Source organism: Phacochoerus africanus, chromosome 13 (genome assembly GCF_016906955.1).
Source record: "Phacochoerus africanus isolate WHEZ1 chromosome 13, ROS_Pafr_v1, whole genome shotgun sequence".
In the NCBI taxonomy this organism is placed as follows: domain Eukaryota; kingdom Metazoa; phylum Chordata; class Mammalia; order Artiodactyla; family Suidae; genus Phacochoerus; species Phacochoerus africanus.
In genome coordinates, this window is record NC_062556.1 from 6,570,587 (window position 1) to 6,590,764 (window position 20,178).

General features: G+C 53.3%; 1 protein-coding gene across 7 annotated transcripts in view; it reads right to left on the minus strand.

Annotated features, from left to right (window-relative positions):
- The window catches only part of SLC7A1 (solute carrier family 7 member 1), a 143,208-nt gene that overhangs the window by 28,627 nt on the left and 94,403 nt on the right, over window positions 1-20,178 (minus strand). Inside the window, exon 3 of one of the 7 annotated variants that reach the window (XM_047756334.1) lies at window positions 7,060-7,137. The exons of the other annotated variants lie outside the window; for them this stretch is intronic. The gene's annotated coding sequence lies outside the window, so the exon portion shown is untranslated. The remainder of the gene's footprint in view (window positions 1-7,059; window positions 7,138-20,178) is intronic. 7 annotated transcript variants of the gene reach the window in all.

Here is a 20,178-nt window from a genome sequence, read left to right on the forward strand (position 1 = left end):
TGGGGACATTTTTAGAATGAGTGGTGCTGGCCCACCACAGATCAAGCGGCACGGCTCCGTGAGCTTCTCCCAGCTGCTCTGGCCAAGATGCAGTCGGGGCTCCAACCCGAGTCTCACTGCCTCCAGGGCCTTGCGCTGTCCTCTGAATTAGGATCCCCAGGGTCTCGGGGGTGTAGAGGTTTGTCAGAAAGAAGGGGGCACCCGTGGCAGGGCTACCTGGCAGGCGAGCAAGGCGTCACCACCAGGCATCACATCCTAACTGCCCTCGGTGTCCTCAGCACCCAGGAGGCCCCGAGAGGGGACAGTGCCCGCAAAACACACTCAGAAACACCACATTCAATTCAGGAAATTCACGGGACACTGGCTGCCTTTCCGTCTTTCACCTCAAGGGGTCCTCGCCACCGCCTTCCACGACTTAGGGGGGCCTGTCCAGCAGAGGAGAGCTCACCAGCGGGACATCTGACCGTTTGGCTCACCAAGGAGTCTGGTTCCGTTTCTCCAAATGAATATGCAGTAAGAAAGTGCTAGTTGGGTTAAAATCTTACCCAAGAAACACAGTCTTACCTACGAAGCCTTGAAATAGTTCCCAAGAGTTCGTTCCGTCTTGGGGGTGCTCCGTCCCCAGGCTGCCCTGCTCCACTGCGGGGACAGCTGCAGTCCTTGTCACCCCTGCCCAGGGTTTCTGTAAGGCCCAGGTCCATGACGTTAGGCCAGTCAGGGAGTTTGGGGTCTCAGTTTCCACATCCGGGAGATGGGCTGGCCCCACTAGGGCCTCTGCAGGAGCTCGCGGGGCTCAGCGACAGCCCCTTTCTCTAGGTCTCAGCCACCTGTCATCATCTCTGCCTCCCCGAAGCAGAGGGCGGAGCCCCTGAAGCTTTGCCAGATCCTGGTACTGTCACCCGCGTCACCACACTCAAGCCCTCCACACGCTGTCTACCCAAACAAGACAGACCAAAGCAGCCGACAGAAGAACTCGGAAGCGCATTCCCACGAAAACCAGAGAGAATCCAGAGGCGCCCCTCCCGGAGGCAGCAGGATGTGATGAGTGCGTTCACGTCTGCGGCCGGGTCCCGTCCCCGGGGCGGGGGGCGCGAGCTCTATCCCAACAGGTGCCCGCTTCTGAGCGACGAAACATGTCACTACAGGAACGCGCATTCTGTCTGGAGCGCGGAGCTCCTCGGACCCGTGCCTTGGTCCTCCTTCTCCAGGAGGTAAAGCAAACGCTCTCCGCCTGGTTCGCGGTGACGTGAAGCCGCGAGCTGCACAAGCTGCAGGGGCAGGTCCGGGGCAGACGCGCCACCCTCCTCAGGGCAGGGTCCGTGAGCCAGACCCCGAGAGGGACCCGGTTGTCAAGTCAGCTGTGGGTGCTTCATCGGGGCCTTGACAACCACTCAGAACTGGCTCTCAAATCTCACTTGGAAAGAAACATCTCAAATAAAGTTCCCCTAAGATGAGAATTGACTCCTCTCAGGACACGACCTCTTTAATTCTCTAGGCCTCAGAGGCACCCTGAAAAGTACGCCAGTGTTCAGGGCTCCTTCTAGAAATGTCCTCTTTCAAAAAGACCCAGGACCACTGGCATCTGGAACCAGGACAAGGAGGGGATTCTGCGCCAAAATGACCTAATTTCCCTGCATCTTCACAGACGATTGTTTACTCACTCAACAAACCTTAACAAAGCCAGGGAACTCACTGATTCACACATAAGCCTGGACCAACTTAGTCCCCAAACACCTATCCTCCCTGCCCCCAACTTCCCATCGTCTGCTGTGTGGAAAAAAAAAAAAAAAAAAAAAAAAAAAAACCTTGGAGTTTCTAGAAAATGCACTGGTTCTCAAAGGAAAGGAGCTATGCAGCATCGAGGCTGGCTCCCCAGAGCTGACCGGGAGCGGGGTCGCCGGAAAGCAGCTCCACACAGACACGCACAAGCTCCTTCAGCCCCCACCACAGACCCGAGGAGACCCCTCCTGGGGTTAAGAGTGGACTTCAGCCGGCAGTTACGTCGCCCAGTCACCTAACTTTGGGGGGGGGGGGCAGGTTTTCAGAGTCTGGACTCGCATCATCTAATTCCAGAAGCCCTGTTCCCCACCAGGTGCCAAGGTGACCCACCTTTGCAAACTTATTCTTCCTGCTGCTAGCAGCTCTTAATTTCATTCACTGCCCTGTCGGAAACCCTACAAACACAAGATCCACGTGGGTCAAGTGGCCATCTCTTCCTGAACGCCACTGCCCAGCAGAAACTCCACCAGTTATTCCCGCGGCCGAGCCAGGCACTGAACCCAGCCCTTCCCTCCAGCCACTGGCCAAGATCCACTGCCTCTGAGGCACCAGGAGCTTTTCTGAGGACAAGCAGGTAATGGGGACGGCAGGGCCCAGGCAGGGCTTCAGCAGAGGGTTCTGGAAAGCACACAGAGCAGGGGCTTAGGGAAGCGACGTGGAGGAACGCGCTGGCCAAAGCAGGCAGAGTAAACACTGCATCGGGAGCTATCGTGTCTCTGACAAAAGTGGGAGGAAAGCGGCAGATGGCCCGTCCAGCCTCCCTTAAAAATAACAACACGTAAGTGTATATAAAGGAGTTCCCGTCAGGGCACAGCGGAAACGAATTTGATGAGGAACCATGAGGTTGTGGGTTTGATCCCTGGCCTCGCTCAGTGGGTTAAGGATCCGGCGCTGCTGTGAGCTGTGGTGTAGGTCAGAGGTGGCTTGGACTCGGCATTGCTGTGGCTGTGGTGTAGGCCAGCAGTTGTAGCTCCGATTCGACCCCTAGCCTGGGAACCTCCATATGCCACGGGTGCGGCTCTGAAAAGGAAAAAAAGAATGGTCTGGAAGGAGAATGGAGGCAGTGGTCTCTGGACAGGAAAAAAATTTTTTCAGCATTTTGACATTTCTTTGATGAGTGTGTATTGCTCTGCATTTAAATAAGGAAATCTCCTTTTAAAGTCGATCAGAGAGGTGTGGCTAACTGGGAACATAGGTTTCATTATGCTCTCTCTATGTATGTGCACATCTGGAAATTTCCAAAAGTAAATGCAGAGAAAGGAATTCTGACTCAAAAGACAAGCAGACCCTCTGCACCTGTACCCCCAGGGCCAGGACAGCCCCGCGATGCCGTCAGAAACGGTTGCATGTTAGTTAAGTCTCTTGCGCAGAATTAGGTCAAACCACATAAAACTGTCAATATTCGGCCATTTTTCACCCTAGAAAAACAGCCAAGAGTAAAGGATCTGTAACAGGCAGACGTGGTCTCCCTCTCACGGGCCATGACCCTAGACGCTTCTCTAAACCTAAACCTACATCACCTGGGGAATCAGACTCAAATCGGAAAAGGTAATGCAAGTTCCAAAGAACAAAATTAAGAAACATGGAAACAAAGTGATGCACAGGTTATTCAAACACTGGGAGAGAAACTGTAGGTCCGGTTTGGGCTACACATTGTGTGGGTCGTATGCGCATTTCATGGTTCACCCCCTACCTCTCAGCAGGTCACACCCTGACCTGACCCACTGAGCCGCAGGTGACCTCGCCAGACAGAACAGGTGAGGCCGGAGCAGGGAGCCGACAGGCCAGGGCCGTGCCCGGGAGGGTCGTGGGTCGGCAGCTGAGAGTCACACATGAGAGGCCCAAGTTTTAATCAAAGGAGGGGCGTCAACAACATGATACCTACCGGGAGGGTTAACCAGGCCCTGTGGGGCGGGCAGACCGCTGGGGCAAGTGGCACCGGGCTGCCGAGGGCTCGCCGCCGAGCCTTCCTTATTTCCGGAGCAAATCGATACGTTTGCCCGAGCAGGGTGTTTTAATCCAACTACTAAAGCCCTTGGCACAAGCAATGCTGCCCCCTTTCCAACCGACCTGCCATTCCTTCCCCGGCCTGTTCCCTCCTCTCAGAGCCCCGAGATGCCTGCAGTTACCATGGGGATTATCTGCGTGGGGCGCGCGGGGCAGGAATAACCCCCAGCAGGAAATGCCCTCGTCCACAGCCAGTCGGGCCTGCGTATTCGCAGCCTACTTCACCAGTGGCCAAAATTTCAGGTGTGATCGCCAAAGAGAAAAGCATTTAAAAGCTGAAAGAAAGGCCACAGCCTCCAGCCAGCCGCGGCTCACCCCCTCGCCTGTCTTCAGCCCAACAGGTGTACCTGTCCCACTGCCCCACCACAAAATTTCCTTCTTAGGTCACACACTCGGAGGGCCGGTCCCAGTGGGCCGTGGTAGAATGGCCTCCAGTACAGAGGTGTGATGCCCTGTATGCCAAGACACACAGGCAGCAGAGGCAAATGGCCAACTGCCCAAGGGCCTGCAAAACCCAGGATGCAGGATCCAGCGAGCAGAGACCTGGAGGGAAATGCACCAGGGGCTCAGGGTAAAGCCAGAGATGGACAAAAGCAGCCCGGAGCGCTGGACACACGCAGCTCCCTCTGGGGGACCAGAGCGGGACGGCGGCACCAAGGGTGAAGGAGCTGTTTTGCCGGCGTGTTGGATGGACCACGACAGCACCATACGTCACAGGCGGTGGCCCCGGCTCTGCTTTAACGGAGGCTCCGGTGCGATAACCCTAAAGACAGGCTGTCACTCCAGGACGCCACGCGAACCTGACCCCGGGGCCTCGCAATATGGCAATGTTCAGTTATCCAGCCTGCGGTTAACTGCGGTCATTCCTCCTCTGGTTCTCGCTTAGTGACAAGGCCGCCGCACATCTTCAGGGAACGAGGAGACGCACGTGTCTACGGCTTTTACGGAATTTTTGAAGGCGAAAAAAACAGACTTTGTAACTTCAGTCCCCAGTACTGCTCTCTGCCTGCCCCACTGCACAGAAAGACCCCCCGAGAGGCACCTGCCTTCTTTCTAGAAGTTCACTGGCCTCTCAGCCACCTGAGACTCAGGACCGCATTTTCCTACACAAACAACATTCCAAAGCCACCTCTGCGTCCTAAGGCAGCTCCCCAAAAGCAACGGCACCCCAAACGTCCCTGAGGTGACTGTGAACTCTCAGGAGCCCAGGGGGTCAGTGAGGGCATCAGGACACGGCGGGGGCTGGAGGGTAGATGGACCCTGTGGCGTTGTGGTTCTTCGCTAGATGTAAACTCGTGGGCCAGCGTGGGAAAAAGGAAGGAGTAAATTTTTTACTAACATCAACATCAGGAGGGGAGCGCTTTTCAAGCCCTGCTCTGGGGGCTGAAGCCCTGCGATCTGCGCAGGGCAGCGACTCCGGGGCCGTGACCCCTCCTCCGGCGCTGCCGGCGCGGGGCGGGCGGCAGAGGGGATGGATGGCGGCAGAGGGGACGGACGGCAGTCGCGATGAGGTGATGCCCTCGACCGCCCCACCCGCCTGCCCGCCTGCTTGAGGAAGTGAGCGGCCACGCGGGGAAACGCCGCCGTGGCAGTGAACCTGCTCCTCCCTCAGATGCGAACCCTCCACCTGCAAGCCCCCCGCAAGCCCGCGTCAGGGAACAGGAGGAGGCTCTAGAACCGTCTGGGAGGCAGCAGAGACCGGGGGCTCCCGCAGAAGAGGAGGAGGACTGCAGAATGAACTCACTGTAGTTTAAGCACTTTTACTACCAAGGCCTCTGAACAGAGACGAGGAAGATATTCGAGGCTGAGATGGGAGAACCTCCCCCCCCCGCCCTTACATGCAGGTGACCGACTTTGGGGTGGCTCCCCGGTGACCCCGTGCCTTTGCTTCTGACATTTACAGGTAGTGACAGCCTCCCACCCAGGCGGTCACTCAGAGCCTAAACCTTGCCCAACCTCCCGGGACGGAGGGGCTCGGAGCCCCGACGCCTCCCTTCTCCCTCCCCTCAAAGCTGTCTCTGCCCCGAGTCAGCTGCTGGTCCCAATTGACACCTGCGCTCTTAATGTGGATCCGGGACCAGCCTCAAATACATGACCTACAGCAGGTCATTACAGCACCTAAACCCAAGAATAAGCTACGGGAGCATTCTTTTCTTCTTTTTTAACTTTTATACACCATGCTGAACAGTAGAAAATTGACAGAACACTGTAAACCAGCTACAATAAAAAAAAATAAAAATCATTACAAGGGAGCATTCTTAAGAGCAAAAAACAGGAGTTCCCATTGTGGCACAGTGGAAACGAATCCAACGAGGAACCATGAGGTTGCAGGTTCGATCCCTGGACTCGTTCAGTGGGTTAAGGATCCGGCATTGCTGTGGCTCTGGTGTAGGCCAGCGGCTACGGCTCCCATTAGACCCATAGCCTGGGAACCTCCATATGCCGCGGGTGCAGCCCTCAAAAAAAAAAAAAAAGAAGAAGAAGAAGAAGACAAGTGAAAAACAGAGAAGAGGAACAGGAGTAGGATGAAAAGTACGGGAGCAGACTGGAAACTGGAGCTAGCCCTTGACCCTGAGCAACGCAAAGGCAGACACGGAGCAGAGGCACCAGGGCCCCGGCGCTGCAGCCGCCCACGGGCAAGTCTCTCCAGGGGCTGCAGATCTCCCAGTGCCCGGGGGAGAGGACACCTCCTCCCACAGTGTCCTTCAGACCAGGCCCTGGACGGAGACCTGGCTGAACAGGACTTTAAGAGATCTGGACGAGGCAGAAATGGAGGCGGGAATTCAAGAACCCACAGGAGTGAAAAGAAAGCTTTTCTGAAGCCCTGACGGGACGGAAGAGCAGGTCAACGTCACACAACTTACAGAACAGTGAGTGGAGTCCCTGAGCTATACAGCAGGCCCTCGTTGATTATTTTATAAAAGAGTGTGTACATGCAAATCCCAAACTCCTAATTTATCCCTCCCCCAAAATCTGGAAAAGAGTAACTGAAATGAATCACTGAATCCCTTTGCGGCACCCCTGAAATGAACACAATACTGCACATCAACTAGCCTTCAATGAAGAAGAAAAACTTTAAAAATGAAACATTGTACTTTAAAATTTTTAAATAATCTTCATGTTACCAACACACGATGCTAACAAATAAGTCAGACGACTTAGGCCTTAGTCATCACTTCAAAAGCCAACGGCCAATGAAAGGCCTGAATGAAAAACCCGGTCCAGCGCCGCAGAGCAGCCCCTGCTGCCGAGCTGCCGACGGGCAGACTGTACCTGGACGACGGCGTCCCCGAGGATCCCTGGGTCCTGGAGCAAAGATGTGTCAGGAGGGATGAGCTGCGCTTCAGGCTCCTGGGGGGCAGGGAAGAGGCGATGTCAGACGCCAACAGTTCCGGCCCCAGAACCTCTGCGCCCGCGGCGGTCCCAGGAAGGAAAGATCCCGCTCAGCTCAGCGTCAGGAAGGACGGCCACGTCACGCCAGCCGAAGGCAGGAGGCGAGGTCCCAGCCCACGGAGGAGAAGCCGAGAAACCACTAGACGGCCACCAAACCAGAGGATCCACCTCACTACGGCTACAAACCTGTGGTCACATCTCAGGTAAGGATGACCAAGCGTCACCCAGACGGGCCACTTGCTCACATCTAGGGGTGGCTCTGCTAGGGTCCCCAAGGGGAGTGACTCCTCTCCTGCCACCAGCCCTGAGGACCCAGGTCAGCTGGGGCAGAAAACCTTTGCTGCATCCTCCAGGAAACAGGGGGACTTCAATCTGGGTGACTGGCCACTCTCCTTTCCTAGCCGACCCTAGGATACAGTGTCATGGCTCTAATTCACTGCCTGGCTGGCTCTGAGCACCCACCCGCCCCAGGGACTTCGGGATGGGCCACCACCGTCTTGGGGCAGTGACGGCCACTCCTCCCTGGGGCCTCTGGGGAGAACCTCCTGGACAAGCAGCATACAAAGTCCTGGTTTTCTCAGTTGTAGCGTTTCAACTTTGCACACGCTCGCTCACCCAGGAGGAGCTGGAGAGGTTTCGTTAAGTTTCCTGAACACAACCTGCAGCTGATGTGAAGCCGGGGGCGGGGAGGGAGGGGGTGGTGTCACTGAGGCCCACATGCACGTGAAGATGCTGGTCAGGCTCGCCTTTTATCACCTCACTGCAGCCGAGCAGACGTCCGGCACTGGGACCCCATTCCATCCCAGCTGACGCCTTCTGCATGGTCATTCCACACTAAGGGCTCCTTCTCCGCCACTTTCTACTTTTGAAAACTGTCCAAAGCCCAAGAAGAGTTAAATGAACATTTATAAGCTCTTCATCTACATTTGCCAATATTTATCATTCTGCCACATTTGCTTATCTCTGTGTAAATATACACTTTTCTCCTGAACGAGTCACCAGCTAGTGAGCCGAATAGCGATCCTGACATGTGACTCAGGACACCTCAGGAGGCCTCGGGAAAGGCTTCTGATGAGGCGCTGTTCAGGGGACGGGTGGATCCAGCGTACATGCGGAGGACGGGGAAGGGAACATGAAAACAGAGGGGCCCGAACGGGACACCCAGCACCACGCCGCCCAACCCCCAAGTGTCCAAATCCACTTCCAGGAACTTGGGACTGTGCAGCTACAGGACAGACAGGCTGCAGAAGGATGAAGGTATTAACCAGCTGACCTTGGAGGAGACGCGCCGGGACGGGTCTGATGCGATCCCCAGGTCGTGGCAGGACGGAGGAGGGCGTGGGAGAGTCAGGGTCGGAAGGATGGACCTGAGAGGCCGCATCAGCCCTGCCAGCTCTGATGTCAGGACCTGGGGCCAAGGCAGCCAGGCAGCCGCAAAGCCCAGAAGGGCCAGGAAATGGGTTCCATCAAGACCCTCCCAACACTTGGACGAGCCCAGTGAGACCTACTTTGGACTTGTGACCTGCAGAATTGTGAAATATTAAGTCTGTGTTGTTTTAAGCCACCTTTTAAAATATGGAGGCTAGGACCTGTCACAGTGCTGGGGCTGGCCCAAGTGATCGAGTCTGGCCACCAAGAGCCATGATCACATCTGTGTTTTAGGAAGAAAACTCTGCAAAAAAGGAACAGGATCTAGAAGGAAAGTAACTGACAGTGTTTGCTGCCAACGATAAAAACTGGGTTTGGAAAATGTGCATGGGGGTTCCCAAGATCTCACGCAAACTTAAAGAGCTTCCCAAAACTTAAAGAGTTTTCTGATGCCGCCAGTGGTGATATTAACAAAAGTGTGTTTAGAAAACTATTATAAGATTGGAGTTCCTGTTGTGGCTCAATGGTTAACGAATCCGACTAGGAACCATGAGGTTGCGGCTTCGATCCCTGGCCTTGCTCAGTGGGTTAAGGATCCGGCGTTGCCGTGAGCTGTGGTGTAGGTTGCAGACGCGGCTCAGATCCCGCGTTGCTGTGGCTCTGGCGTAGGCCGGTGGCTACAGCTCCGATTCGACCCCTAGCCTGGGAACCTCCACATGCTACGGGAAGCAGCCCTAGAAAAAGCAAAAAAAAAAGAAAGAAAAGAAAACTATTATAAGATGAAATCTGTCCCCACGTGGAAGATCTGGGTGATACAGTAAGAGAGGAAGTCACTGAAACAGGATGACATACCTCAACTGATTCACAGTACAAAACAGACCCATTTTAAAGTACAGAACGCTCACTGATTTGGTTGCAGACTATATGGGGGAACCAGCTGCCTACCGCCTGCTGAGTTTTTGTGCAGCACCAAAAAAAAAAAAAAATCCACAATTACCAAAACGTACGGAAGGACTCCTTCTTTTCCAAGTGAGGATCTGAGGCCACATTTTCTTTATGTGTTTCAACTAAAACAATACACCCAAACTGACATGCAGCATCAGAGTAAGAACCAAGAGGCCTTCTATTAAGCTAAATGTTAAAGATATTTGTAAACATGGAAACCACCACTCCTACTACATTTTTTTGTTTTGGAAAATAGATGTCTCTCATAAAAATGTTTATCTACTAACGTAACATGGCTTATTGTTATTTTCAGCTGGCCTAATACATAAACATTTCAAGTTGTTCTGAATTTTAATCTGTAACATGACACATGTTGACACGTACAAGTCACACAGGCAAAGCCTGGTGGCCTCCTCAGCAGTCTTTACGAGTATAGGGGGTTCTGCGATGGAGCAGTTTGAGAACCGCTGCTTTGGGGCGGTCCTGTGGAGTGGACACAGCCAGCCTTACACAGGCTGCGGTCAGGAAAGCCACCCACCCACTTCTTCAGGCTGGACGAGGCAGGTGACAAGTCACCCTCGCTCTCACTTTTCCCTGTTGTGTCTCCAAGAAGTTAATGCTCAGCTCAGGCCGACCACACAGCAAACCAGGTTGAAGCCATCAGGACTGATGGGACTGAAATGCATAGCAAGTAAATCCATCAGTATTGCTTTTCTTTAATCCAAGAATGTTCCTACTGATTAACTCTACTGCCTCAGATTTGCATGTTCACTTGCTACGACAGGGTAATGCGAATGCTACCTTCACCTCGGTACCTAAAGAATCTGATTTCACAGAGTTCCCTGGTGGCCTAGCAGTTAAGGAGCCAGCATTGTCACAGCTGTGGCTCGGGCCACTACCGTGGCCAGGGTCTGATCCCTGCACCAGGAACTTCTGTGTGCTGTGGGCTCAACAAAAAAATAAAAGAATTTGATTTCACTTATTTTATAAATGCTGCAAGCAGCATCCCAACACCAGCCAGGATATGCGGCCAAGGGCACAGACACCACACAGGTGTGACCACGACACCTCGCAGCTCTGTGTACCTGGCACGCCGGCAGGAAATACGTCCATAAAATAACCTGAAGACATTAGCAAGCACATTTCCACTGAATAATTTATAAGTCAAAAGGAATCTGGAGTTCCCGTCGTGGCGCAGTGGTTAACGAATCCGACCAGGAACCATGAGGTTGCGGGTTCAGGCCCTGCCCTTGGTCAGTGGGTTAAGGATCCGGCGTTGCCGTGAGCTGTGGTGTAGGTTGCAGACACGGCTCGGATCCCGCGTTGCTGTGGCTCTGGCGTAGGCCGGTGGCTGCAGCTCCGATTGGACCCCTAGCCTGGGAACCTCCATATGCCGCGGAAGCGGCCCAAGAAATAGCAAAAAAAGACCAAAAAAAAAAAGAATCAAGGCTTCCCACTATGTACATTGATAGAAACTGCTAAAATTGGTTTCTGCTTCACATTATTCAACAAAATGCCCAAGTTGGGGGCAGCTGAAAAAGCTGCTTCTCCTGTGAATGAGTCTGTATACCGTTCTTCGTTTCACAAACGTCTGGAGTGCCAGACACAGTTCTAGAAGCCAGGGATGTTGCGGTGAACTAATTCGACCAAAATCCCTGCTTTTGCAGAGTTGGCCTTCTACGGCTGGGACCATCTCTTTGAAAAACAAGGATGGATGAAATAGCGATGGGAGGCAGCACTCTTCTCATCTCCCAAAGCAGTTCCATGAAGTTATGAGAAACAAGATGTGCCCTGATGCCATAAGCAAGCACTCCACCCCCCTCCCAGTAGGTCAGAGAGAAGGTCACTGTAAGGAAGGATGCCATGGGGGACACCGCTCAAGGCAGTTCGGGGATTCTGCTAAGTCCTCTGACTCCTCGAAGAGGAGCACCTTGGTGAGATCCGCTCCCGTGGGACGGCCACGGGCCCGTGGAACAGCCAAGGCAGCTCCCGAGGGTCTGGATCCTGGAAGGCGGGCATCTGTCCTTACAAAAGCAAACATTAGTTAAGCTTTTTCCTTTGGCATAAAGAGTGCTGAAATTTCAGCATGAGGCTGGTGTTTGTTAAAAGGGGGCACCGTGAAGGGGTTTAAGGACGGGGGAGGATGGAGAAGCAAAGCCTGGGTGCGGAACAGAACCCCCAGAACCAGGGGGCGGGTCTCCAGGCGGCACTGAGGAGCCAAAGCGGTCCTCAGGCTCCCGAACCTTCTTCCCTCCTCCCCCCACCTCGCCGAGTTTGCAGGACAGGCGCCCTGGCGGCTGCCTCAAGAACGGACATCACAGCAGCAGCACCTGCCGCACTGAGAGCTAGTGACTCCAGAAGGGTTTTCCGGACCCCTGGAACCGGGGACCGAGGTCCTCTGTCCCTGAAGGCATCCAGCTCTGCGTCTGGTCTGTATCCAGAAATGAGCAGACTATCGTCAATTGAGGCAACACAGTCACAAGGGGCAGACCTGGCCGGTAACAGAAGCCCAAACACTTGCCCACACTGTCCCTGCCTTCCCCCCGGAGCCAGGCCTCCTGCTGCCCAGACAGCACGACCCACTCCCACTCGCCAGCTTCTCAACGACACGGATGCACCTCCACCTGAGGACAGGGGGTCTTAGGAAGACAGGGGGTCTGACGGGGTTCCTCATGGTTCCCCAGAGAAACTCCTGGTGGGACTCCAGTGTCCACGCGAGAACCCGACTACCTCACCTCTCCCCCATCGCCACTGTCCACCCTGGGTCCACCTTTCCCCGGGGACCAATGCCAGTTTCTGTCCGCCCCCTAACGCAGCGACAGCCCTTAACGGTAAACGCTGTTGGAAAGACAGCACAAGCGATACAGACATCTGTGGTTCGATGGTGCTTATTAAGGGAAAAAAAAAATCAGAGACACTAAAGGAAATGTGGTCAAGGGAGTAACAGCAAGGGATCCGTCCTTCCCCAGCTCTCCAATAATTAAAATGACTCCCGCCTACTCTGCACCCAGGAAAAGACCCAGGAGAAGACAACCTGATGATTCATCCTTCCTTTGAGAGACAAACTACTCCACGAAAGGCTACAGAAGCCTTCTTTGCTTGCACGGCAACAGCCAGGGAAGGCCACTGCGGCCACAGGCAGAAGCCTCCTCCAAGGGGGAGCGGCAGCTGGGGGGCAAGTCCGGGCCACAGGCAGCTTCTCGGAGGACCGTGTGGCCATGCCTGGAGCCATATTTGTCCTGGCAGCTGAGGGAGGTGGTGTTGGCATCCAGGGGGACCCCACGACCCACAGGACAGTCCCCACGACAAAGAAGGAAGCCAGTGTCGAGGTGGGCAAAGCTGCCTCGCTGGCGGAACCTGAGCAGCAAAGTGTCCCACGGAGGGAGCTGGGAAAGTGAATTGGTTTTTAAAACATTTCAAGGTCGTGTTTTACTATTTAAAAACCACACACATGTAATGTCTGCAAATAGGCATGTATTCACAAGAAGGCAAAACCTTGTCACCGCATCTCTGGAGAACGCTCCGCTGTCCCCAAACCAGGACTGAGAATTACTAAGAGGCAAAGCAGACTAAGGAAAAAAGTGAAAGACGAGAAACTGTGCTGAGGACTAAGACAAGCCTGACTCAGTAACTTGGGTTCTGAGAGCGACTCTGCTCCTGAAGAACCCGTGGGCTCATTCACTCTGCATCACAGGCTGTCCCACGCCGTGTGTGTCACACTGAGGGGCGGGACTGCCGCTGGGAGGGGCTCCGTTAGGAGAAGGCACTGGGCACCTGCCCCGTGCCACCGTGAGAGCGCCCCACGGCTCAGGGCAGGTGAGTCCAGGATTGGGCTCCAGGGCCGCTCTTGTTAGGAAATGTGCACCGTCTGGGTGTTCGGGTGGGTGGGACCCCGGCTCCGAGGTTCTGGACGAGCACAGAGACGAGGCGTGTTCCGCCTGCGAGGATCGCAGCTTCTTTCCCGGAAACGCTCCGCCTGCCGCTGAGCAGCCAGCCTGCATCCTTCCGAGGTTCCTGGCAGTTACCGGCCGGGGCGCGAAACTGCCCCACAGCGGCTACAATGCCGGAGCCGTAACCCACTGTGCCACCAGGGAACTCCCTGAACCTGTGTCTTTTAACACCGGAGAATGTGAGAGCTTAGGTTCTGGACAGGACCGGCTGGCACCTAATGCAGACGCCCTCGCAGGCTGTAAAAGGAAAAAGTGAGCCGGGCAGGAAACCCGTGGGGAGAGCGCAGAAGGGGAGGCAGGGAGAACGCAGCGATTTCCCACGATTTTCCACCGGGTCACTTCCCTCCCAATCCTGCAAAGGCTCGCTCGCACCACCAGCCTCCGAGTTCCAACCCTGGGGCAGCAAAAATGAACACGCCTATCCAGGCGCCTAACTCCCCAGGGAGACGCAGCAGGGGTTATGACATCGGACGTGGACGTGAAGTGCCAACCGTGGCCCAGCGCCCTCTGAGCATAACCTCACTGAACACTCAGACCAAGCCTTCTGCGTCTACACAGCTATCACACCCACTTCCTTACAGAAAAGCAGCTTCATCAGGTAGGCACAAAGTGGAGCCTTGGCTCAAACCTCAGCACGTCTAACTTAATCCACTCTGATGCTCCTGAATTACTTTTTTTAATTTTTTTTTAATTTTTTTTGTCTTTTTTGTTGTTGTTGTTGTTGTTATTGTTGTTGTTGCTATTTCTTGAGCCGCTCCCGCGGCATATGGAGGTTCCCAGGCTAGGGGTTGAATCGGAGCTGTAGCCACCGGCCTACGCCAGAGCCACTGCAACCCGGGATCCGAGCCGCGTCTGCAACCTACACCACAGCTCAGGGCAACACCGGATCGTTAACCCACTGAGCAAGGGCAGGGACCGAACCCGCAATCTCATGGTTCCTGGTCAGATTCGTTAACCACTGCGCCACGACGGGATCTCCCTGAATTACTTTTTATGCTACTGCGAGTCTACATAAGACCTGTAAGAGGTCCCCTAGGGCAATAGGGGCCATAAATGCAATTACAGTAAAACTTTAGTTACCCATAAGCATGACCCTCCCACCTTAGCAAACAGACACAATGCAAGGAGGAGGAACTGCTTTGAAGATGACTTGGGTCTGAACCCTGTCCAGCTGCTGACTCCCTGAATGAGATCAGGCAGACTGTTCTAGACCCAATCTCCTCACTTGTGCGATGAGGAAACGACTGTCAGGCCCACAGAATTGCTTAAAAATAATAAAAATAGAGATGATGCATACATATTATATATTAATAATGTCCTAACACGCCGTTGGAGACTTTCTCTGGATAAGGGACATAATTTCAGAAACACATTCCTCATTTCTTACTGTTTTCCGACTGCACTGGCTCCAGGCTGGCGTTTTGGAATTTCTCTGCCAAACAGCTAATGAGCCACACCAACAGATAAATGCAGCCGGGGGGAGCTGCTATTGAAAGAAATCCTCCATTTCAGTGAAGAATTGTTTGACATGTGAGTCATCAGCTCTTAATCACACAGCATGTCAATATTTTAAAAGAACTGTCTCATGAATGAGCAGCTGGGGTCAACTGCGGCGCCGACCCTGGATTTGGACATTTGATGTTTCTGTCTGCCAGGGACTTAACCCCAAGTGTTTAATAAAATACAGTCTTTGCCAGGGAGGAAGTGACACTGTTGGAAAGGAAATATATGAACACAATACAAAAACTGCAGGGGTTTCTCCAAAATGAGCAGCAGAGAGGAGGCCCAGGGGAATTTCAGGATGGAGTCAGGGGGCGGGGGTCAAGGTGGAGGCTTGGCTGGGCTGAGGGAGGAAGGGCTGAGCATGGAGGAGCACCAGGGGTCCCAACCTGCCAGGATTCCGGCAGAGGGAGTGGAGGCCAGGGCTCTGATGCCCACAGTCCAGGCCAACCTTCTGAGCTGCCCAGCTTGACCATGGTTCCCCTGGAAGCGCACACACACATTCTGGCCCCACACTAGTACACTCTCCTGAGACTCAGACATATAATCCATGGCCCTTTATGCTCAGGCTTCCCTCATGCCACCCACCCGCCAGGCCCCAGGTAGATCTGTTAGTCTCCAGGGATATAAGGCCCTCGTGCTGCATGGGCCCAGAGGACCCCCCCACCCCCGCCCCCTGCAGCAGACAGCAGCCCACCTCACGATTCCTGGGCAGCCTCGTCTCCTTACCTCCTCCTGCCCCTCTTACCCAGCAGTTTCTATTTTTGAAAGCCATAGCATCAGTGCAGAGACAGACACTGCGGTCTGGGGCGAAGGACCCTTCACCCATTCTCACTCCCAAAGGACACAGAGTGGGCTCATTATTAAAACCCACCTCTTAGCCAAGTCACAGTCAAAGCTACTTCCCTTTCTGGGGCCCGAGGTGTTGCCTACTGCGTCATCAAAGCCTCCGAGGAGGAATGTGGTGATGGGTGAGCAACAAGGTGAATGGACTTGATGCCCCTGACATGCTTACTCCACAATGGACAATAAAAACACTTACAATTCAAAAACTGAAGATTCCTCAAAAAGCTGAAGTTACCGTCAAAGGACCCAATCACTCCTAGATGCACAACCAAGATAAATGAAAGCCTGCAAAAAACTCGTATGTAAAACCTGCAGACATTCACAGCAGCATTACTGTTCCTGACAGCCAAAAAAGTGGTTCAACAACCCACGTGCCCATCCAGACGATGAATGGGTAGTAAATGAAGTCTAGCCACACAAGGGAATACTACTCAGCCACAAAAAGGAATGACGTTCTCATTCACACTACAACGTGATAAAGCCCTGAAAACATAATGCTAAGTGAAAGAAGCCAGTCACAAAAGGTCACGTATTGTAGTGTTTCACGTGCACCACAAGCCTGGAATACAGACAGAAAGTAGATGAGTGGCTGTTCGGGTGGTAGGTGATAAAAACATTCTAAAATTGTGGGAAGGGGTGCCTAACTCTGTGGCTGTAATAAAAACCACTGACTTTATACTTTAAATGGATGATCTTTATGGTTTCGAATTATATTGAGTAAAACTCTTAAAAAAAAAAAACAGGAGGAGTTCCCGTCGTGGCACAGTGGTTAACGAATCCGACTAGGAACCATGAGGTTGCGGGTTCGGTCCCTGCCCTTGCTCAGTGGGTTAACGATCCGGCGTTGCCGTGAGCTGTGGTGTAGGTTGCAGACGCGGCTCGGATCCTGCGCTGCTGTGGCTCTGGCGTAGGCTGGTGGCTACAGCTCCGATTGGACCCCTAGCCTGGGAACCTCCGTATGCCGCGGGAGCGGCCCAAGAAATAGCAACAACAACAAAAAAAAGACAAAAAAAAAGAGCCAAGAGGCACCCAATCCACAAGGAACCGCAACATAGCTAATCTATTAAAGGCGTCTACACAGACCCTCCAACTTCGACACAAGTTCAGTTGGGAAAGCAGCACTTTGTCCCCCATATTTTAATTCTGCTTCAAGTCAAAACTCTGCCATTTCCTCCCCAAATCAATAATTACAGCTCTGGTTGCAGCCGGTAAGACGATCTCCACTCTTATCTGCACAAGCCATTTATTATACGTAATAGTCATTCCGCGTTAAGAGTTTCACGAACACGAAATTAGCTCCTGTTTAACAAGCCTGCCTGACACGCACTGCCTCATCTTCTGTTGTTCTGTTACAGTGTGTGTGAACAGACAGCTTACGTTTGCACGGCGACAGGGCACAGAATAATAAAACTGAGGAGGACTGCAGCCGGCGATGGTTTAAGTACTCTACTTAGTCTAAGCTCCCAGCTCCCAGCGGGCCCCTCCCTCTGCGTGCGCACAGTCCAGGACCTCAGAGGAAACCGGCGGCTTTAATGGGGAATCAGAAGAAAAGGTTATCAGGCAGCAAAAGATCTTGGCACTAACGGACGATTTTCTAAGACCATTAAGGTGCACTCGGGGTGAAAACATCACCGGGGAGACAGGGAAAAGACATGCCCAGCTTGGGATGCTGGAAGGAGGCAAATTTGGGGAGACTTCCTGCACTGAATATTCAGAACACTCCCAAGGCTGGGCGGCAGCCTCTTGACTGCCAAGGCACACCTGACAGGTGAGTTCACGCTGCTCTCCTGGGCATTTACAAGTGCTAGGTACAACTCCCTGTGGGCAGGTGTCTGCTCGCCACTCTCCTCCCACGGAGGCGTCCCTGATGACGCCACAGCTCTGGAAACAGCCGAGGAAGACAAAGTGGGCCTTGGATGGGGCTGGGGAGCTGCCTAGGTCCAGGAGCGAGGCGCCTGCCTGTACCAGCCTTGCCATTCCCGCAGGAAATCAGGCAAGCACTTGCAAGCCTTGGCCTCTGAATTTCTGTCCTTTGATAGACTTAACTTGCTCTCCTGGGGCTAAATCGCAGGCTGTGTCGCTGCAATTCCACACGTGGCAGGGAGAGGTCTATGCCTCCAAAGGGTTCCCGCCCAGGGGGCCGTTCTCCCAGGAGGGGCACCGCACACCAGCCATCTCTGGGCCGGGACTCAATTCACAAATGGCTCTGGCCACCAAACACACAACATTGCTTCCTGAGGAGCTTCTTGAGAACATTTTCATCTACGTGAAGCGGTCCCCCAGGCTACAAATGAAATAGGAAATGATCAGGGGAGCCAGTCCTGGGAAGGAAGCAGAGAGGGTCTCAAATGTTCCAAACCAGGCTCCCAGCACACCGCCCCCAAGAATGGATCTGCACACATGCGCACTGATTTTTTTTTAATCATACTGTTCCTTAAAGGAAGCCACGTTTCAGGATGAATTAAAAAACGAAACATAAGAAGAAAACTCTGTACTACTCTCATCAACAGAGCACCATGGAAAAGATGTGAAATCAGATACTAAACTTGGCTCCATCACCTGACAGGGGCACCATCTGCCTCCTGCTGGGCCCCTGATGGGTACCGCCTATGGGTAGTGAGCGCTGATGTGTCCGCGCTGAACATACTTCAGAATTTAACATACTAAAAAGGTCGCTCTGTGCTGAAATCGCCTGGCAGGCTGAGCATGTGTCGGGGGCTGGCGGTGACCATGACCGGTCTGGGCCTCCGTTGTCACTTAGGAGCCCGGAGCTGCTCAGGGCGCCTCCTTCACAAGTGAGCAAGCCAGAAAGCCCGGGCTGTGGGCTGACACCATTCCCACCGGAGGCCTCTTCCTCTGTTTGGCTCCTGGGCCGTATCTGGACATTCTAGGAAACGCTCTGCTTCACCTGCTCTGCCGGGGCGGTGGCTTTTCCCACCCGAACTGGGCGGAAAGCGAGCGCCCGGGTGAGAACCTGCTTTCCTCCTCCCGGGAGGTCTGGACGCTCACAAAGCCCAGTTATTTGTTTTGCCAAACTGTACATACATTGAATGGAAATGTTTGTTTTCTGTGTCCCACTTCACGTCTGTGAAGACAAATGATTAAAGAATCATTTCAAGGGCATTTTTTCCACGCATCCCCTGCAACCTGGTTATATTAAGCAGCCCCGCTTCCTGCCTTTTAACTTAGGTTTCTATCAGCACATCATCCACTCTTCTTTGTTGACCTTTATGTGTACAATGTTGCTTCAAAACCCTTCTTCAAAGGGAAGGTCAGAGTGAAATGTCACCGGAAGGCTGCCAGATGGCCGCTGGCCAGGGGCACCCGCTCCCAGAGCCGAGCCTACCTGTGGGAGGAGGGCGGGCCCGCAGCTGGACCACCTGACCTGCCCCGGCCCCGCCCACCCCCAGCGGCTGGCTGCACGTACAGGATCTGCTAGGAGCTGCAGAGAAGGGGACAGAGAAGGCTGTGTGCTCCCTGCCCTCGTGATTGAAGCGGGGAGAAAGGACGTGTAGGAGACTTCCCCAAAGATGGAGGTGGGAAAGCTGAAAGAAACCACTAGGGTTCTCTAGGGCCCAGAGGAAAGAGGATGGATGCGACAGATGGAGGAGGAAGGACCGAGAGGACGTGATAAATTATTGAGTACGAGAGGCAAGAATGGAAATGAGTCAGAGGTCACTCTAAAATCTCAAGCCTGAGTGATTGGAAGACTGAGGACGCATTAAGAGGCAAAATCCAGGTTCAGGTTTGGAGGCACTGAGTGTGCGGTGAGGGTGGGGCCCAGGTAAGAGGCTGTGACCTTAATCTGACCCCACCATTCGCGTTCTGCTCTGGTTTATCAAACAGCAAGTAATCAGAGACACATAAAAGCAGTGCATTAGCAATACTGGAGACTAGCGCTGGTTCACGCTAGTGAACTCGCTAACCAACCATACAAACTAGAAGCAAGCAACACACCCACAACTGGCCAAGGCCAACTGAATGTGCTAAAAATTCAAACCTGCCAAATCTGATCTAGAAAAAAATGGACTTGGAAGGAGTAAATGGCACAAAAGAAAGAGGGGCAGAAGCGAAGTTCACTAGACTCAGCTATGGATTAATGGCTGGCAAATGCAGAAAACCTTTCCTGGATATTTAAATGGAATACAGATTATCCTGAAGAAAATAATTTCAGAAAAATGCAAAAATTAAACGGTTTACCTGTACTCTAAAAACCTAATCAATGACTTAAACTGAAGTTCACTCAGGGAAACATTTCGATCCTTTAAAATTCATCAGCGATACATAGAAAATATTTAGATTCACAAACAAGAGTCAAAATATCCTCCGATCAGAACAGTGTGTCAAAATGTGCCGTGTCCAAAACAAGGCCGGATCAAATACAGGATGT